The sequence below is a fragment of the Haliotis cracherodii genome, unplaced genomic scaffold (genome assembly GCF_022045235.1).
Source record: "Haliotis cracherodii isolate W230 unplaced genomic scaffold, xgHalCrac1.p SCAF_9, whole genome shotgun sequence".
NCBI classification, from domain to species: Eukaryota; Metazoa; Mollusca; class Gastropoda; order Lepetellida; family Haliotidae; genus Haliotis; species Haliotis cracherodii.
In genome coordinates, this window is record NW_027266343.1 from 59,010,273 (window position 1) to 59,030,821 (window position 20,549).

General features: G+C 40.3%; 1 pseudogene; it reads right to left on the reverse strand.

Annotated features, from left to right (window-relative positions):
- Positions 1-675: 675 nt before the first annotated feature.
- LOC139452013 (organic cation transporter protein-like) overlaps positions 676-20,549 on the reverse strand; it is a 49,269-nt pseudogene continuing 29,395 nt past the window's right edge.

Consider the following 20,549-nt stretch of genomic DNA (forward strand, 5'->3'; position numbering starts at 1 on the left):
CACAACCGTCTATCATGGGATACCGGGACCCGTATACAACCGTCAACCAGGGGATACTTGGTCCCGAACACAACCGTCTATCAGGGGATACTGGGACACGTATACAACCGTCAACCAGGGGATACTTGGTCCCGAACACAACCGTCTACCAGGGGATACTTGGTCCCGAACACAACCGTCTATCATGGGATACCGGGACCCGTATACAACCGTCTATCGGGGGATACTTGGTCCCGAATACAACCGTATACCAGAGGATACTTGGTCCCGAACACAACCGTCGACCACAGGATACTTGGTCCTGAATACAACCGTCGACCACAGGATACTGGAATCTAATAATTAGTACATAACTTTTATTACAAAACGACAACACAGGTTTTATAATTACATTTAATGTCATATGAAATATCATGGCATAAGAGTTATTACAAATATTCATCGGGCCTACATGTGCATATTGTTATATGGGCATCTATATGTCAAGCAGCTGCTGGTATGATTAAATGTACGTGATGTAGTATGGAGGACGATCAATGATAAAATGGTTGAAAATTATCTATCGGAGACATGAAAATACTGTGTTGTTCCTGATATGCACTCATCCCATCCTCCGCACATCTGTATAGCTGGCGTCAGCGATGACGTCGCAGGTCAATTCAGCGGTAGAAAATGCTACAGAGTGGAATCGACTACGACTTCCCCTGTATTTTTAGAAACTATTGGATCGTAGGTATAGGTGTTTGACTCTTCTTTCCTGAAAATGGCAAAACATTCTTAGTTGATATTCGAGTATGGCTTCAACATATTTTACAAAACATAAACGCAAGAATACTTAAAATAAAAAAAAGGTGTGTACACAGAAGAACTTGGAACTGGAACTAGAATGGAAATGCCAAATAAAACAATAATGGGAGCTGATTCTTTTGTTGTGTTAAATCTCCCATAGTTCTGTACAGTCAGCTATATTCCACCTTTTTACGAAGACCAGTAAATAATCGAGTCAGTTACACAACTAAACATTGGGGTACGATAACAAGTAATCAGTCACAAGTATCAGACATTGTTTCGTCGCCTCTTACGACAAGCAATACAGCGCCGGGGACTAATTCTGTCTCTCAACAAGGAAACTATTTCACTGTACGTTGTTTTACAAAATAAACATTTACAATACCTTCCAAAGACTATAGCATCTTCAATGGTTTCTGGTAGCTTCTTGTCTTTTGTTTCCGGAAGTACTAACGACAACAGGCCCGCGGAAACAGTGATAGATCCGAACACAATGAGTGGCAGAGCTTCCGCTAACTGTCCTCCTACGATAATGCCCTGGAATATGGGAGAGCGTTTTGGCTTGATTTTAATGAATGTGACCAAAATCTAATTGCCTCCACAAATCCACTAGGAACTCATCTGACAACTTATGCTTCTACCAATCTGTCAACCAGGAATTTCGTAACAAGACTATTTGAAAAAAAACACTCCACGCCAGCATCGACCCTGGATACCTGTGTTGTTTGGGTCGATTCCGATCAAGAAACTATTACTATGTGTTGGCCTTACCAGATCCGATACATATGGAGCCACCATACCGCCAATGCCTTCAAATATGGAACACACCCCTATGCCAGATTGACGCACCACCGTCGGGAAGATCTCGCAGGAGAAGACATACACCACCGCAAAAGCCGCCGAGGCCCCAAACTTGCCCACCATAGCCAACGTCTCCGTGATCCACTGGTGGGCTGAAACTTCGAGGATGTTTAAGTGAGTGAGTTTGATTTAATGCCGCTTTGAACAATATGAGTTAATTCACGGTATGTCAGCCTTATGCGGGAGGAAAGACCAAAGTGATGCAGGTCTTAGATATTTACCACTTTGGTAGAACCCATGAAGACGGGTATGATGCTGACACAGCTAGACATATGATCAGGGCGAAACTAGTACTCGAACCAGCGCTAATACGTTTAGTTACACCTAAGTTCTTCACAGCCGATGTCGGTGCTTTATGATATGTTGACACCATGTGATCAGATCTGTCCCAAACGAACTGTCCCAAACCACAAAAAAACAACCCTCGTATAGGTTACTTTGAGAAGAATCTTCAAAGAGCAGGAACTTTTGGACAACAGTCCCGTCCGGTCTTGGCATCTCAACATCCCCATCTCGACCATTCTAACACTTTTGTTCGTATGTCAGTTAGGTCACGTCGTCTCTTTTCAGTTTGGCAACAAAGGCTAAAGTGTCATGCGTCACTTTGGACAAAGAAAGATTTGATGATTTTAGACATACTCACACTTGTCGCCGTAGATGACTGGAAACAGCGTGGCAATGCATGCCACTCCACCAAGAACCATGCTTGCACAGTATAGTTTCTTCCTCCCCGTCTTCTCCATGAGAAAAATGCACATGACATAGGCTGCTGTCTCCACGGCGGAGGAGAAGGTGAAGTTCAGGAAGACGTCTCCGCTGAGGTTGCTGACGTTCAGACTGAGGCCGTAGTAGATGATGTTGATAGCAAGCCTAGGTCAGAAAACATAGTGAGTGAGTGAGTTGGGTTTAACGCCGATTGATCACTTTTTCGGTTATACCACGGCGTGTCAGCTTGATATGGGAGGAAAGCACGAAGTAATGCAGATCTTAGAAGTTTACCACTTTAGTGAAACACACGCACTGATATCGTGCATTCAAAGCTAGAAACATAATAATATAAGCGTCAGATTTGGAAATGTCCTCCATATGTCTACCATAAACGTTTTTGAGAGCTTTACTCAGGTCTTGAATGTTGTAATCTAGATCAAACAACTTCTTAGCAAGAATCCAGGTTGTGAAGTGTAGACTCCAAAGAATGGAGCTGCTTGACTATTGCTACACATAAAGGGGAAGTTGAGTATTGGAAAGCTAAAGTCATCCCTCTTGTCATACAGTCTTGTGGAGAGTGTTTTGTCACTCTGAATATTTAAGCATGAATCTAAATATGGCACATATCAGGCGGTCTCACTGGTTTCCTTTATTTCTAGTTCGGGTGGGTAAATCAGGGAATTGGTTATTTGATGGTTAGTATTAACCGATATTAGTATTATGACATTATATATTTATATACCACACGCACTTATTCAAACACTAGTATATGCTCAACTGTGGTGAATTTGTTCCACGGCCATCGGTATAACTTCTTGGCCAAATTCCCTTTGTTTTTACTTTGCCAATCCGAGAAGAAACTCCGATTCATATGCATAAAGAAACAGAACCGCAAGAAGGGGAGCACAGTTGGTGACCATGGGGATGCCTACGTCTTGCCAAACAAATTTATCCCCAATTTGTATTATGATTTTATCAATGAGGAAATCCAGCACATACTGTTTTCTCAGGAAACTCCAGATGTCATTTGTTTTCAGATTTGACAAATAGTCCTGAACCTCTGAAAATTGATATGTAACTGTGTCTATGGTTATCACGTTTTGTAACAAAAGCCCCATGGATCAAGGAATGAGGTTTTTATTAAGTTGTGTTACGAGGCTTAGTGGATGAAAACTAAAATGTTTTGCCAAAATTTAACTTGGTCTGTTTCTGAGATTGCAAAAAGTCAAGCAACCCCTTTTGGTTTAGAATTCACATGGTATTAACTCCCCTTGTCTCCAATACGTACTGTGAATAAAAGGAAAGTTCTTCCTTGATTGTATAGGATTATAGTTAATGTTTGAGACAGGAATTTGATGGTATATTTGCTGGACCCAGCAATAAAACATTTTTATGGAGTTTTGGAATCCAGTACAGAAGAGGAATGGACATATCTTCAGCTTTTACAGTCAAGACACTATAGATTTACTCCTCAATTGACATAGTTGCCTTATACGTGGCATTATTTGATATTTCACTAATACGAAGATCTTTGATCACAAAATTAATGTGGTAATCTTACATATAATGGTTACACGTGTATGTTAGTTGAGGCATTGTCAGCGGAAACAACAACACACTTTTCATGTAGGGCAGCCAGACTTTGGATGAGAGCTGGTTCGGACAGTATGGGTTCTTTCCAATTGTGTTTCCACTTTTTCAGTTTGTTCATTTTACCAATGACAGCATCACACACTGACTTAACCCACTCTGAACGACATTCCACAGGTTCTTCTTCTCTCTTGGCCCATTTTTGGCACATGCGTCGAAAGCATCCATAATGATCCCAACAGGTAGGAGGCTGCTCGCGATGTTTTGGTCGATATTTGAATAACTGACGAAAAGAGAAGTCCCCTGTTATATGACCTTGGTTGGTGGCAGTATGATGAGTCTTGGCAACCACAAGTTGTTGAATGTACACCAAGAGCTGCAAAGCTTGTTATAACGTTCAAACGCAAGAACACGCGGTCTTTGTCTGATTTAGTGGAGTCAGGACGAAGACGTCATAACCAAGAAAATACCATTCGAGAGACACCAATATAGATTTTGTAGGTTGTAATTATTAAAGAGCTATCTGAGCGAAGAAGAACATGCATGGTTCTAGTCCTGAAGTTCTGGCAGCTGACAGTGTTGGAGAACTCATAACCTGTCGTAACTTTAAACAATTCACTGAAATTCAATTACAATATTAACATTTCAAACGAATTCAGTTGAGACTATTTCGGATGTTCAGTATATATAAGGGCCTATATTAAAGTGTCATACCTTGAGAGAGAGATAGATAGAGACGGAGATCACTTACCACTTGTGAACGTCTTGAGAGCATCTGCGTCTTTTTCGAGAGAACAATTTTCTAGTGTTTTACCTAGGCGTTTCGGTTTTTATATTTGAATGAAACCCTACGTATATGCACCAACTGAAACTAAATAAACACTCACCATTAATAGAATATGACTATTCCCCTGACGATGAGGACGGGCGTGGTGAACATATGCCATATTTTCATCTCAGGGCCTTTCTCGAGCATCACGCGCTTCATGGTGTCCTTCGGCAGGGAACGGCCATTGACGCGAGCTAACTTGTTTAGAATTATTTCCGCTTCATCCACTCGACCACGTGACAGCAGCCATCTTGGAGATTCCGGTATTAGCCTGTCAATCAGAAAAGCAGCAAAACGTAAATCATTTATACGGCCTCTTCTCTACAAGATGATCTATTTGAATAGATGCATGGGGCATTATTTTTTTAACAGAATGTCAACACAATTGCCATGTTTTGACAACTTCTTGAACCCCTCCCCCATCCCTCCACATACGCCGGCACGGTCCTTCCACGACACTCCCACATGAGTAACTGGCGGTCTCTCAGTGACCCGTTTCCTTACCACCAATATCCTATAAAGAACAGCGAAGGTATGCTCATAATGATCTGAAGATACTTCCAGTTCCTGATGAAGTAGGCCACTAGCGCGAGCACGAACAGACCGAAACACCAGAAGAACTGTATGGCCACTCCCGCAATAGTTCGTTTAGAAGGACCAACGAGTTCAAGCCCTGAAATATATTAAACCAACTGGAATCAATATTAAGATAAATCCATAATCATAAGAAATCTCTGCTAAAAGCATAGTCCATGGTACGATCCCGACTACACCATGAAAATGTGTTTATGAATCACCATCACGTTGTGGTGATACCAGATCCCGGGATCATGAAACTAACTTAAGATCATATTTTGTCTTAACTCTTAAGATTTAGACTTAAGATCAAATTTTGTCTTAAATCGGGGATCACGAAGCTCAATCACTGAGAATATCTTAAGCCTAAGACAAAATTTGATCTTAAATCCTAAGACTGCCCCTGAGTAGACTTAAGACAAAATTTGTAGGAAGAAAGATGGCGGAGGCTGTTCGCCTCATACGTCGCCTAGGGGCTAAACAGGACAAAATAGCAAATCATCGGACATTTCGAGGCCGATTCAACCCTCTTGATCTGTACAACGACGAAGAGCTCTTTGAGAGATATAGATTTCGTCGTCCTACCATTTTTTTCATCGTTGGTCTAACCGGTGATGAACTTGCATAGATTCTACCCAACTCCGCGTTTCCACAGTCTCCCACCTATTATTCAAGTTTTGTTATTCCTTCAGTTTTTTGCTATTTGGGCTTTTCACCTTCAGTTGCTCAGTCGCTTTGTGTCAGCCATATTGGATAGTGTTTACAAAATCACGTTATACGTACACCGGTAATGAGACGCAAATACCATCACGTATTTTTCAAAATCAGCTGCGATACCTATATCCTTGAATTCCTAATACATTTTAGAATCAAATGCCAAATGGTCTTTGTCACCAATACAAATTGTCTAGATGTAATGAAGCAAAATAAATGAGTCGTGAAAACGAACGCTGAAAAAAGTGCACTTGTTGGAAATGTAAACAAAGCCATTCGTCTATTCGTTGAGTACATTGGCTCAGCATTTTCAGAATATACACGGGAAGAGAATCGTAGGGAGAATTAGGGAATATATACATTGCAATGATTTGATATTTCCTGAACTTTAATAAGTTCCTGTCCAGTGTGACGCCATGACTGACGCAAAATCACGCACAACGACAACGGTATTTATCAGTATTTATCGGAATTTCCGTTGGTTTCAATGAAAAATATAACAACAAATAACAGTACACAGATTGTCAGAATGGGTCTGATTACTTACATGTCACATTTATGTATATACGAACCCTGAATCAACGAAAGTCCCCTTGTAAAATCCCGCGTACTGTTGACAGTCAACACGTCATTTTGTAAAAGTCGGTCACCGGTAGTGATGTCATACGTCAACATATGTTGTACATATTAGGTAATTTCTTTGAGGTGAATGAAAGTACACACGATCATTGTGTCCTAGCAGGCTATTTACAGTTTCAATTATGATGTAGATCGTGCATGTCTTGTGTACATTTTTTCACACATTCAATTTCACTTTGGATATTAATCAATGTTCAATATGATATCATAAGTAGATATAGGCCACAACATGTATGAACCTTTAATAATATCCTGTTTGTTTGAACAATGTTTACAAATGAAATTGATAAGTTTATAGTGTCGTATACGATACTTCTTTATTTTGGACAAGTGATACTAGATGAAATGTAAATGCAACTGCAACATGTATGTATTTCTAGGGAGTGTAATAGTCAATATTATAAGTTCATATAAACAGTGTCCACGAATAGCTGTATAACTAAACTGAAGATATAACTTAAAGAAAATTGATATATTTTTTTTCGTTAAAATGTATGCACACATTTCTTAAAGAATTGTCCTTGTCTTGGAATTTTTTTTATGCCGTTTGATATACAGAACAGTGATATCTAACGATTCGCCAGGTGCGCGTTGGTCACAATTAAACGACTTATGAATTATTTCTCTTGTTTTGCATTATATAATCAATGGGTTCATCCTTTATCAAATATTGTGACCACAAGATATTAAACTGTTTACTATATTTCTACACGAATTGTAAAAAGTTTTAAAATATAACCCGTGCCATGTACCCCGTTGGTGGACGATTATCCTAATACGATTATCCTGTTAATTCTATACCAAGAGAGCTTTCTTCGCATCTTTTATGGTATAATTTTTAGACAAGATGATGAGAAATAATTACATAATAATGAACAAATACATGTCCAATATTGAAAAATAATTTTGTTTGGTTTGAAATACTTTTTCAGTACTTGATTACGTAAAATTGATGCCAAACAGGTGCGTGTCTTGTCCAATTAAGATACACTGTACATTATCGAATTGTTTATCTATTCCAGACATTATTTACATGGTAAACGCAGTCTTTTTATGTTGTGTCGAAAAAGCGTCAAATTCCGTTTTAAACACATGGACTTTTTCCATATCATGAACGAAAATTAGGGGAGATATGTATCAATCAAAAAACCAGAGTCGTCTTTCTCCGAGGTTATGAAAGACAAACAAGCAGCCATGACGTCAAATAGAATTGTGTCATTTTCTTAGTAATTAATTACATTTGATGATATACTGCTCGTGATCCAGTTAGATAGGTGCAACATTAGTCAAATTACACTTGCACAATCAGGAGAATGTTGGAATCTAAGGACTAATTTATGGTTTACATAGGGCCATCCATTTCGCTATCACTCATTTTTTATGAAGTTTAATTTCATCATTTCTGATGGTTTTTTATGCCTAAACGTATACAGTTTCAATATCGATATTTGTGTTGGAATAGTTTGGTTCCTCGTGAACAAAACACCACGAAAATACACTGTCCTTACCCACAGCTAATTCTCACCAAGTGACCCTAGTTACAATAAACTAGTGCTAAGCATAGCGTAGTTATGCCCCCTTTCCTTTGAACGTGTGTAACCTCTCTGTCGCCTTTTGACGTCATAGCGGTAAATCCGTTTTCGTCATTTACGGCAGGCTATTTTTTGCATTGAATTTATGTCGTTATACATACTCATTTAGCTCCATTTGATATATATTTATGTCGTTCAAATATTAGGCAGTATTTTGTTCGCTCACAGTTTCGGTAAAGCTGCTAAATATTTTTTTTTGTCGCACAGTACTTTTATTGGTGTACGCTAAAAAGGGGAGAAATTTCCTGTTTTTCGACGCAGAATAAAGTCTCGGACAAAACTTAGCAGCGTCTTTTTTTCAAACCGGTTTAATGTTTACAGTTAAATTTACACCATCAGATAGGAAATTTAATATTCTACATCACTGCGTAATTTTATAGCCAGAGGTAGATCCAGTCCCGGATGAGCGCAATTCTCGCACAACCTTCTCTTTTCCGATCTTAGGATAATGTGCGTCAGAAAAATAACCTCGGCATCCAATGATTACAGTAGTGCGATATTACGTGCGCGCGTCCCTATGGCGACGGTCTTAGACTTAGACTTAGCTAAGATTTTGCTGAGACCGTTTCAAGATCCAGTCTTAGAGCGAATCTTAGCTAAGCAAAATCTTAAAAACTTAAGACAAAATTCGTGCTTAGCAAAATTTGAGCTAAGACCACTTTCATGATCCCGGGCCCAGGTGTTCGCGTAAAGGTGAACGTGTCCTGCCCCACAGGTCGCATCCTTTACACACACATGCAAAGGCAAGTCAATTGGAACTCAAAATATTGTGTTACCGATGCGTCAAATGTGGAAATATCCTCCATGTGCCTACCATACATTTTGAAAGCTTTACTGAGGCCTTGAATGTTGTGACCTTGGCAAGGGTCTTATGACGCTTTTTGAAATCCTCGTAGATGGTACTCGATGGTACCTCAAAATGTGAAACGTAGACGCCATGGAGGCTGGTGCTGGAATATTGCTCGACAAAAGAAGAAAATATTTTTGGTTACTCTGGATTTTTATGCAGGTCCTTGCAGGACAGTGATGAGGGGACATATGTATAGTATAACAATGAGATAAGGACAACTGCGGTTAGTGCCTGTTTCTTAGATTTTTGTATATACGTAAATAAACATAAAATGGTATTCATCTGAGACAACAATGTTACAAAATGGGCATAACCTTAGGGATTTTTCAAGGTATGAAAATCTTCCTGTGTTATTGTTTAGATCATTACGAAAATTCCTGTTCTGTATGTTTGATAAAGATGATTCTGGTCAAGCAATAACTTGAACTGACGATAAGTATGATATCTTGAACTTTTGTAAATGAATTTCTGATGAAACATATCAATGGCACGCATGTGCATGTGATAAATGAAAACATCAACATTACCCATTGTCTGGGACAGCCAGCTGAAACCAAAGCCGTATGTAAAAAGCAAGTGCGTATGCAAGAAGCCCATGTATTCTCACCAGGATTATCGAGCTGTAAGCTTTCTTAGGTATACGGTGTTCATGCATTATAATTATTTTACACCAATATTTCAAACAACGAGTAAAGGATACGATGTACAATGGGAATCTTCCGCATTCTCCATAAACCATTTTATTTTTGGTGTTGACATACCAAAATTCAAAAATGTTTTACAAGCGAGGAAATGAACCTTTTCAATTCTATAGAATTCTTTACAACCCCATATCTCAGACCCATATAGTAAAATAGGTTGTATTTGAGAATCACATAATTTATAATACATTTTCGGTGAAATAACTCTTATTCAAGACTTAAGACTTATTCAATATACCAAGGTATTCATTCACTTTTAAAAAACAATTTTCTCCTGCGGTCACTCGATCACCCAATGAAATATAACAATATTTGTTGTATTAAGATTAACACTAAGTGTCCATTCATCTGAATACTCATATTCATCTAATAGCTGTTTCCGTTGACCAGTATTAGTACTAGATATCAAACTCACATCATCTGCAAAAAGGAGCATGAAAAGTTTTATTGCATCAGGGAAGTCCTGAATGCTTAGCAGACTGCATGCTGTCAACAACTGTCAACTCATTTATAGAACATGAGAAAAGTACAGAAAGTAATGCACACCCTTGGCGTAAACCAATTGGGCAATTAGAAAAGTCAGTTATGGTATCACCACAGCGAACACATGATTTTAGATTTGCATACATTGATTTAGCAATGGCAAACATTTTGCCTCCCAAACCCTTGTTTTTCAAACAACTCCACAATTTAGCTCTATTTACAGAATCAACATTCCACATGCAACTTGCGTATGCTGCAGGATAAGTATCTCTCAGTGACTGCATACAAAGTAATATGTGATCAAAAGTTGAACAGTCCTTTCTAAATCCCGCTTGTGTTTCCGGAGTCAAATCTGTCATGTTTGACCACTGTGTTAATCGATTATTGATGATAGAAGTCAATGTTTCGCTGAGAATACTAGTGAGGAGATATACCGCGGAAAGTGTCAGGATTGCATTCTTGAATAACGGAATAATAATAGATTTCGACCAAACAGAAGGAAAACCACCTGCATCAAAAACTCGATTTAAACATTTAACCAGAAAAGGCATGCTGTCAGGTGATGGGTATTTAAGCATTTCAGCTATAACACAATCAACCCCTGCAGGTGTATCTGTCTTAAGGCGAGACGCCATCACTGCCGCCATCATTATCACGTTCAAAGAAATCATTGTCAACCAAATATATGGCCTCATTCTTATAGAATAACGTCTTTAAATGACTTAACCATTCTGCCTGGGATATAGATCCATCTGGGGGAAGAAGAAAGTCCTGGTAATACTCAGGAACCAAGCTGAGGAACACGGTTACCTATCTGAAGACACCACTGCTTAACTTCGCCTGATGTGTGACCTGAGCACTAGTACTGTACACGGGACCACGTGCTACCAGGATTTTCCCGAAATAAATAATTGAAGTACATGAACTCCATTACTCGATGAACGAGAAATACTTTGAATTCATTACAAGGTCAATGAAGAAAGCCTTTGATTTATTCATGACGAAATCTCTGAATTAATTACAATGCACGTGGTGAGACGGATTTAGTTTCATGGTAGCAGTAGCAATCATTTAAACAGTGACTGATTGAAAGTGGAACAAAATAGAAATACAATGGAATTAATGTGGACCAGAAAGACAAAGAGCTCGATTAACGGGTCCGCCAAAAGAAATCATGCCCTGTCAAACTCACCTATAACAAAGGCTATCATGAATGTGGACATGGCCGCTACACCCGTGAAGAATCGGAACACTGCGAACAGGATGAAGTTTGGAGAGAACGCCAGACTGATGCCGAACACCATTTGGATGACACCGCTAGCAAGGAGGGTCAACTTACGTCCAACACTGAGGGGGGAACATTAGTCGGTTGAACGTTATATAAATCACAGATACAGTGGGAATAAGAAGGTTTATGTAACAGTTAGGGTTCTATCAGACGGGAAGCATTAGCGTCTAAATCATGTCAACGACACATGTAACATTAGCGTCTAAACCACGTGTAACTTTAGAGTCGACGTCGTGTCTACGACACGTGTAATTTCAGACAATAGGCCCAGACTTTAAGAAAACAATTGGCCACAGCCGTTCTTAGAACGCTCACATGTCTGTGATGATGCCGAACACGACAGCCCCTGCCAACATTCCCCCGAAACCAACCATGTTGAGATGGGAGCGGAAAGAAGCGTGATCACACACCGTGTCAAACTGAAATGAAACCAGATCATCGTCATGAAATGACAAAGTTGGATGGATGTCTGGATGTCAGTTGGACACCGCATTGCCTTCGTCGCTACTCGCCCATTTACTTCACCTGCCAGTGAGTTTGTGACTTTGGTCTAACTCTGCTTTGAACAGCGTTTCAGCTGTATGATGGCATGTCAATTAAATTTGAAATGAAAGTCAAAATGAGGAGGTCATAGAAGTTTTCCATTTTTGGAGAAAACCATGGATCATAAATGATAGAGGCGATGGTAGGGTTCGAGCACAGGATCATTGACGGATCAACCTGATGAATAATGGCGCTTTAGAACCGCGCCCATGCCGTTTTATACACATACAGAGTGTACAATGTAGTGCTTCACCCGGAGAATCCTACCTTCGTAATGATTTTAAGTATAGTGTTTGGAAAATATACCAATTGAACTTATATTCAGTATCAGTACACAGTAAGTCGTAACTTTGCTATTAAGCAAATATTTATCAACTAAAACTAGACAACGATATGTAATTCAACAGGTTAACTGATAGATACATTTGCTATGGCGATGATACGGATTCCAGTCAATTTGATATAAATTGTCAATGCAAAGAATAGCCAGCCTAGATTTTCTGACGAAACTGTTTCCATTTGGCGCGAAGGGCAAAACAGCTGTGACAATTATATCACTGGAACACTGAAACTCGGTGATGACACCAGGTGTTCGCGAAAAGGGCAAGCATGTCCTGCCCACCAGTAGCACCCGCCATTCAACAATTTGCATAATAAAGTAGGTAGGTATTGCCCGACGCAGCACAGCTCTACTTCTGCCATGTGACGCCAGCCTGTAAACAAACCAGACAATCAAGTGATCGACGAACCAGAAATCCAGTGACACGATTGTACCATTACTGATTGTGTTGAAACTAATAAAAACGATATGTTGATTTTGAATTAAGTCTGCTGTGTACAAGTGCAGAGATTTTGCTGCTTATGAGTATAGAAACACGTTCAAGAAATATATTCGTTTTGCAACACAGTGGGGCGCAGTTTCAAAGTGTCGGCCAAACATTTCTTTTGTAGTTGACACAGCATAGATAACTGCAACTGAGCTTATGATGAAACTCTGGGACTTCAGTCCACCAGCAGGAACATCGACCCAGTTTAAGGTAAATATAGAATGTCAATGCAAGAGAATAACCAGCGTAAAGGACAAAATAGCTGTGGAAATTATATGAAGGGACCACTGTCCTGGAATGACACGAGAGGCCACGTTAGCGTAGATCGATGTAACATCGGAGTACCTGAGTTATTACGGTGGATGTGAAAGTCGACTGATCATACACCCATCCATGACACGCTGTCTGTGATTGGTTGCCTCCATGCGACGATGTAGAACTGTTCGTGACGTCATACAAGCGTCAGCGTAACTCTCTGATTGGTCATCGGTTTCTATGGGAACAGACCGGTTCACCAGAGAGGCGTGATATGGGTTTTGTATCTTGTAGGTGTCGTTTGGCATAGAAAGAAGCTTGCATCTGAAAATGTTTACATGGCATTCATTTCAGTCTTGATTTTATGTTTACAGTTGCTAAAGTATCTCAAAATACAATTGTATGTGCGTAATGAATGTTTTGTAACGACGCAGTTAACAATATTCCAGCTAGACCATGTGATATGTAAATATTCACATCTAGAACAGGCAAACCACTGACCGATAGTATGAGTAACAATCAGCGTCATCAGGCCATGGTGACACCTAGCCAAATTACAGAGCCACCGGAAGCCTGGTTTAGTCGCCTCGATAGGCGTTATACTGTGTACCCACGCAGGCAATCTCCACTAAAGACACGAAGTCCTAACATAAATTGACATAAATGGACAAAGATACAATAGAAAGTAACTGTGCTTCATATAAAGTCGTGTAAATGTTATGTTATGGAAACTAACAACATACTATGTTTCTTTCGTATGATCGATGTTTCATAACAACAAATTCAATGACCAAACCCATACCCGGGAAGAGGAGACAGAGCGACACGCCCTAAAAGATAGGGGTGGTGTAACAACTGCATGAACAATGTCTATTGTGCCCACCATCTGTGTTGATACAGGGGAGGCAGCGGCGGCGCACTGTAAACACTGTAAACAGCCTTGGGGTGCTCTCCTAATGTCTACTCAAACTTGTCCCAATTGAGCTAGCGTTACCGGCTGGTTTTGGTCCTGTCGTAGGAGTCGACCCATCTCATCTCAGAGAGGTCTGGAAAAACAGTCGGTCTTGAAGGACTTATGATGGTACAGCAATGTTATGCTGCCTTAAAAAGCGTGTTACAACACACGCAACGTGTGGACGGCCTTATCCTGCTATAACGTGACGTGACGTCCCTGCATTTGCACAATGTCGTATCGGTAGTGTACGCCATTCAACTTTCCATTAACAAGAATGAGTTGTGATAACACCCTCATACAGTTACACTTCCACCTTCCAAACCGACGATGTTGAGTAAAGCAAGCGTCGCTAAAACGTTCTCCTGGACACCTGAAGACCCTTGCACGACCATCAGAGCTGTCCAGACGAAACCTGCACTCATATGTGAATGGTATACTGTCCCAGTCTTGTCCACTGAACCTCAGATGCTGTCTACATCTGGTTTACCGTCTCTGGCGGTGACGTGGAAGCAAAATTGGGCGTATCGCCGGGCGTCGGGGCCGGTGCTGCCAGTAATTGGTCTCAAATCAGGAATTGTCCTAGCCGTTAATGTGGAAGTTTGGTATGGATTGCGTACATGCACCAACCGAATATGGTTGTCTTTATATTGAACTTTATATGAAGCACGGTAACTTTATTCCGTTAATACCTATTTGGCAGACCTTGTTCTCCTTTATGAAATGCAAATGTTTAATAAAAGGATATATCAAGAGATATAAATCACTTTACAAAATCCATCATGATGTGAATTTCTAGTCATACACAAAAAGTACATGTGTTACTTCATCGAATTTTATTTACAGAGTGTATGTAGTATTTTATAACAGGTCAGTAATTTTATAAATGCTTGAGGGATAATATTTTCTCTCTATGAACGTTTAAATGAATATGGAAAGAAGGAACGAATTTTGTTGGGAAGTAGAAAAAAAATATAAGCACAAAGGCAGATATTCTTATATAGCAAAATAATGAATGAATACCAGTATGTAATGTGATACAGATATGACTTGATGCAAATAATATAGACGAAGTGTTGTATAAAAAGCTTCAAGAATTGAAATTATATGTGGATGTTCATATTAATAATATCAATAATAAGCATTCTATTTCAGAGTTTTTCAGGGTCATTCGCAAGAATGGAGCAACATTAGCGACCAACAAACAGTTCATTCAGAAGTTTTGAAACAGCCACTTTAAGAAAACATAGGTCGTAAACGGAAAAATAGTGGATCACTAACAATCAGTGGTGACACCGAGAAGAGTACTCGTGTCCAGTTCTACGGATAGCACGCGATATTCACACAGTTTCTATTGAAAGAGTACGTGCCAGTGAGTAAAGAGATGTGAAAACCCTATCTAAAGGTCGTAGTATCATGACGCAATTGTGTGTATACACGCCAGGGGATAGCGGGGATTCTCGATCACAGGGACTCTTAGTATTTCTGAAGTGTCGTATATTTCGGAAGTTATTTCCGGGATGTACCGTTTTCTATGATGGAAATCCTTGCCACACTTACCAAAACATAATTGAATTGTAGGTTAATGTTCGTAACTAAATGCCATTAAGCTTTTCCCATGAAAACACAACCAGATGCATTAATAAAATCTTGTGAACACCTGGTGTCTTCACTGTTTGGTAGTGACTCATCAACACGCCTATGTTTGGAATTCGTGCAATGGACTGCTTTTTAGTAAAAATGTATGATTATCGAAAGGGTCTTGTCACTTTCATTTACAAACGTTATGGAACGACATCAATGACGACGCACACAGTTATATGGTGTTTGTGTCACATTACGAATAATATTACGTTTGAACATTGCCATTTTTCCGAAAACATCTACAACTTCTGTGTCTTGTATCTCAGATAAAACACCATCCTACCTATCTTCTCTTTTTGTAGGGGCGGTCTGGGAGCCTAGTGGTTAAAGCGTTCACTCGTCACGCCGAAGACACGGGTTCGATTCCCGACATGGGTACAATGTGTGAAGCCCATTTCTGGTGTCCCCCGCCGTGATATTGCTGGAATATTGCTAAAAGCGGCGTAAAACCTTACTCACTCACTATACTGTTGTACACATCGATATAAAAAGCCTGCAAACAATTCAAATAGAAAAACGATACCAGCATCACCAGAACATCAATGATATGCTTTATTACTTACGTAGCTCCACAGACTTAATATTAGAGTTGTCTGGGTATGTCGATGTATACTTTATATATATACTGATGTCCACGGCGACATACAAAGCCTACAAACAATTCCAATAGAAATTAAAGCAATACCCGCCGCACTTGCTATACTCATCATTTCTGTTAGTGTATATGCATCTCAAATAATAGGATTTAGGACATTTAGAAGTTGTTGCACAGTAACCTGTAGCTCGGCATGTCCAGAATAAACACCGGAAGTAGGGTTTGGAATGCGGAAGTGATACACGCCAGACACACCAGGAAATAGACTCGACGTTGATAGGGGCCGAACTCACCCACCTTTCAATATCTCATCAAACTTCATGTTTCAAAACTGAAATTAAACAAAGAATTCATTAACATATTCCTGGGAGAAACGCAGTTTGACAGTACAAAACAACTTCCTCACCGAAAGGACAGGCATCGAGCATGGGAAATCGAGTAGAAGTTCATCTCGGTGTGCTGTGTCAGAGAGTGCTGTGTGAAACCCCTGTCATTGTGAATGCTTGTTCGGGGCTCATAGAGGACAAGTTTCGGCCCTATACAGAACATGTTAGTCTCCCTGTGTGCATGTTATCGTTATGACAGAGAAAGTTTCCCGGAGGAAGATATGGATGTAAAGTTATTCGGGCAATGAGGTTGGCAGTCCCGTGGACAGTGACTGAAATACATGCCAAGCTAACAGAGTAACAGCTTATGATTTGCCATGTTTCTATAAATATAACCGTGTCGTGAGACGATCCCTTAAGTGTCAGATATGAGTGTTAACCAAGCGAAGTGCTGATATCAAATCAGCTACTTTTTGGGAGAGGCTATCTGAACGACCACTGCATCGAGTTTATGTGCAGTTTGTTGAGAAAATCCGCAACCTTGCAGAGTCTTTCGTTTGGGTAAAGCCGACTGGCCTGAAAAGTGAAACTGAAGGCTTTCTGATTGCTGCTCGGGACCAGTTACTTCCCACCACTCGAAACCGTCAATGTAGGATTTTGCATCAAAATGTAAATATGAAATGTAGATTATGCAATGAAATTAATGAGAGTGTCCAACACATTGTCAGTGGATGTCCAGCTCCGGCACAAACGCTGTATCTTAAGCGAAATGATGGAGTGGCTTCATCCTTAAATTACCGTCTTCACCATGCTTGTGGTTCTGAAACAGAGGTCCATCCATGGTTACACCCAGAATATGTAGAGGGCGTCAAGAAAAATGATAAATACAAAATTCTTTGGAAAAGGCCTTAGACCTATCCAGGCCAACAAACCTGATCTTGTACTTTTTAATAAATCCAATGAAATCATTTATGTCATTGAATTCTCTGTCCCTTTTGAGAGTAATGTGATTGACAAGATTCAAGAAAAACATGGCAAATAGGCGGACCTCGCTTTCGAAATGTCACGCTTGCTTCCAAAATACCAAGTTCTCCGATCCCCCATTGTTCTCCGTGCCTTGGTATTTCCCAATCTGTTGTTATACATCGGGGGAGTATCCGGGTTTGCTGCCTGGAATACAGCTGTCTGGGCCGCGTTTGGAGGGGGGGGGGGGGGGGGGGGGGGGGGGGGGGCAGGGTTGTTGATGAGCCTACCCAGCCTGACTGCTAGAATCACACAAACCTTCCGGCTTCCGAACAATAATGACAACATAATATTAGGACAAAACAGCACTTCTCAATTATACATAAACACATTTAAGGTAAGTGAGTTTGATTTTACGCCGTTTTTAGCAACACCACAAATGGGCTTCGTACAATGTACCCATGTCGGGAGACAAACCAGGGTCTTCGGCGTGACGAACGAACGCTCTAACCACTAGGCTTCCCGACCGCCTCTAAGGTACATATATTGAAAAAACTGTATCCTACTAAATGTCGTCATGTTAATAGTATCAGATGCATCAACTGCTTGGTGTGTGGGTTGTTTTTTTGCTCCGTTAATAATTCCGTGGAAACAATAAAATGTAAACAACAGCAATGTATTAGCTCGTTCACAGTCGGCTTCAGACTGGGGATTTATCTAATTTACTTGTAATAGATTGATAAAATGTATATAGTTTTGTCTATTGTAATACCGGTGGCCCCTTGGGTAAACACGGAGCATTCACGATCCTTAAAATATGAGTTCTTGTTCTAGAACCGCCCCTGTTATGACGTGTAGGGTGTCACTACGGTGCGCGAGCGTTTCACCAAGTTCCTGTGAAGAGCGAAGATACACACAACCATACACTCAGGACGAAATAACACTGAGTTGATTCCGGCCGTGCGAGGCCTAGAAATTCCCGGATGAGCAAGTGTAACATAAAAAGATGAATATGAAAAAGTGAGAAAACCCTTCCATAATCATAAAAAAAATCTCTGACAAAAACAGAGTCGATTGTACGATATCGACTATATCATGAGCATGTGTTTATGAATCACTATCTAATCACACAAATGTCTTGATTAATGGTTAAGTGTCCATTGCAAACATGTGGACGGTCCTGACAGACTAGTAAAGTTTCAAAAATACACGTACGGTACTGACAGGACAAATGGACACTGGTCGCATATGTGTCCCCTTTGGTGAAAGCAACAAGCACTGATATGTGCAGCTTTACGGTACTGACAGGCCAAATAGACACTGATCTCGTATATGTCCCACTTTGGTGATAAAAAAAGAACCACGGAGATTTGCAGCTTTACGGTACTGACAGGCCAAAGATTATTATCATGATATCATTATCTAGGCGAATTCAGGGTCGGAACCTTGTATCAGTTAATTCTTACGACAGAAGCTATCTTGTACTTATGTTGTTAGTTTTTGAGCATGCGGCTTAGGTAATGCGACACTGATCGCATTTATCTCGTCTCGACGCATGTGCGAAGAAAACGAGCGTCGGTCTGTCGAGCGCAGCATACCATTGTCGTTGAATTCCCCGATACTTCTGTATTTAAAAAATAAGTTTAATGATTCCGAATACTGGAATATCCTGCTAAAAACATGCCCTCACTCATACAAACGACGACGTGAGAAAACCTTGTGTGAGTGTTTAGCTGACCGGACTTGGTCTTTAGTCTCTCACACCGTGGACAGCCTCTCACCCATGACAAGAGATCCGGCTATCTAGCGCGGACAATCTGTTACCCCGGATGGCAACACACGACATCGTCAAATAGGTAACATGTTCGCACAGATAAAACAAGGTTACACTAGACAGTTGCTAGACAATGTTCAGTTGAATCGGTGATAACCGATGATACATATCAAGATGTTACAAGACGATTACATAAACCCCAACAATCCATGGTATATCAAGACGACCCCTGAAAGAACATACAAAGTAATGTGTAATAACTAGTATTACCAGAAGCATCAATCGAAATTGAAACTTACCAAGTCGAAGAAGAGTATGTATCAAAACTAACTGGCATCAAATGTACATGTACATGAATTGACGGACGTGATATCAGAGGCTAACCAACGCTCATGTGACACGCAACTGTGTGATCTGCATGCAGAGGAACGGGTAGAATGTTTTTAAGTTTTTTTCTTAAAACAAATTCTGAGTAGGTCACGCGTTTTCCTGCATGTGATCATATTACATTTTCCAGGATCGCTTCATAGAACTACATTTCAGTGTAGGATATGAAAGGATTCATGGCTGTATTATTTAGAACCCGAACAGAGGTCTTCATTTGTGTTTACTGAAGGTGCAGTTCGCCTAGTCCTAAAAATAGTTCTTCAACAACGAAATGGGGCCGTGAATAAGGAGTTTACCTGCACTGTTGACGTCCCACGTGGGCTGTCTATTTCAGCCGGCGCATGTGTGTCAGTAGGCCATCTGCTCAGCCATATCGAGTTGTAACACAGCTTTGTATAGAATCCTTTTATGAAATCACATATTTTTATTTTTATTTTATTTAACAATTTGTTTTTTTCCGTATTAATTGTGACAGGTATTCTATGTAGAGTATAGGCTGTTAGTCTGATATGGAGGGGGCACGGGTGACCCAGTCTTCCAAGGCGCCGCAATTCGCTGTGCAAAGTTGCGTCCCATGGGCACGCCAGAAACCTATGATTGTGGGTTCGAATCTCTCTTCGCCCCGATTATGTTTCTCGGTTTCGCTCCTGGGTTTCACCGAAG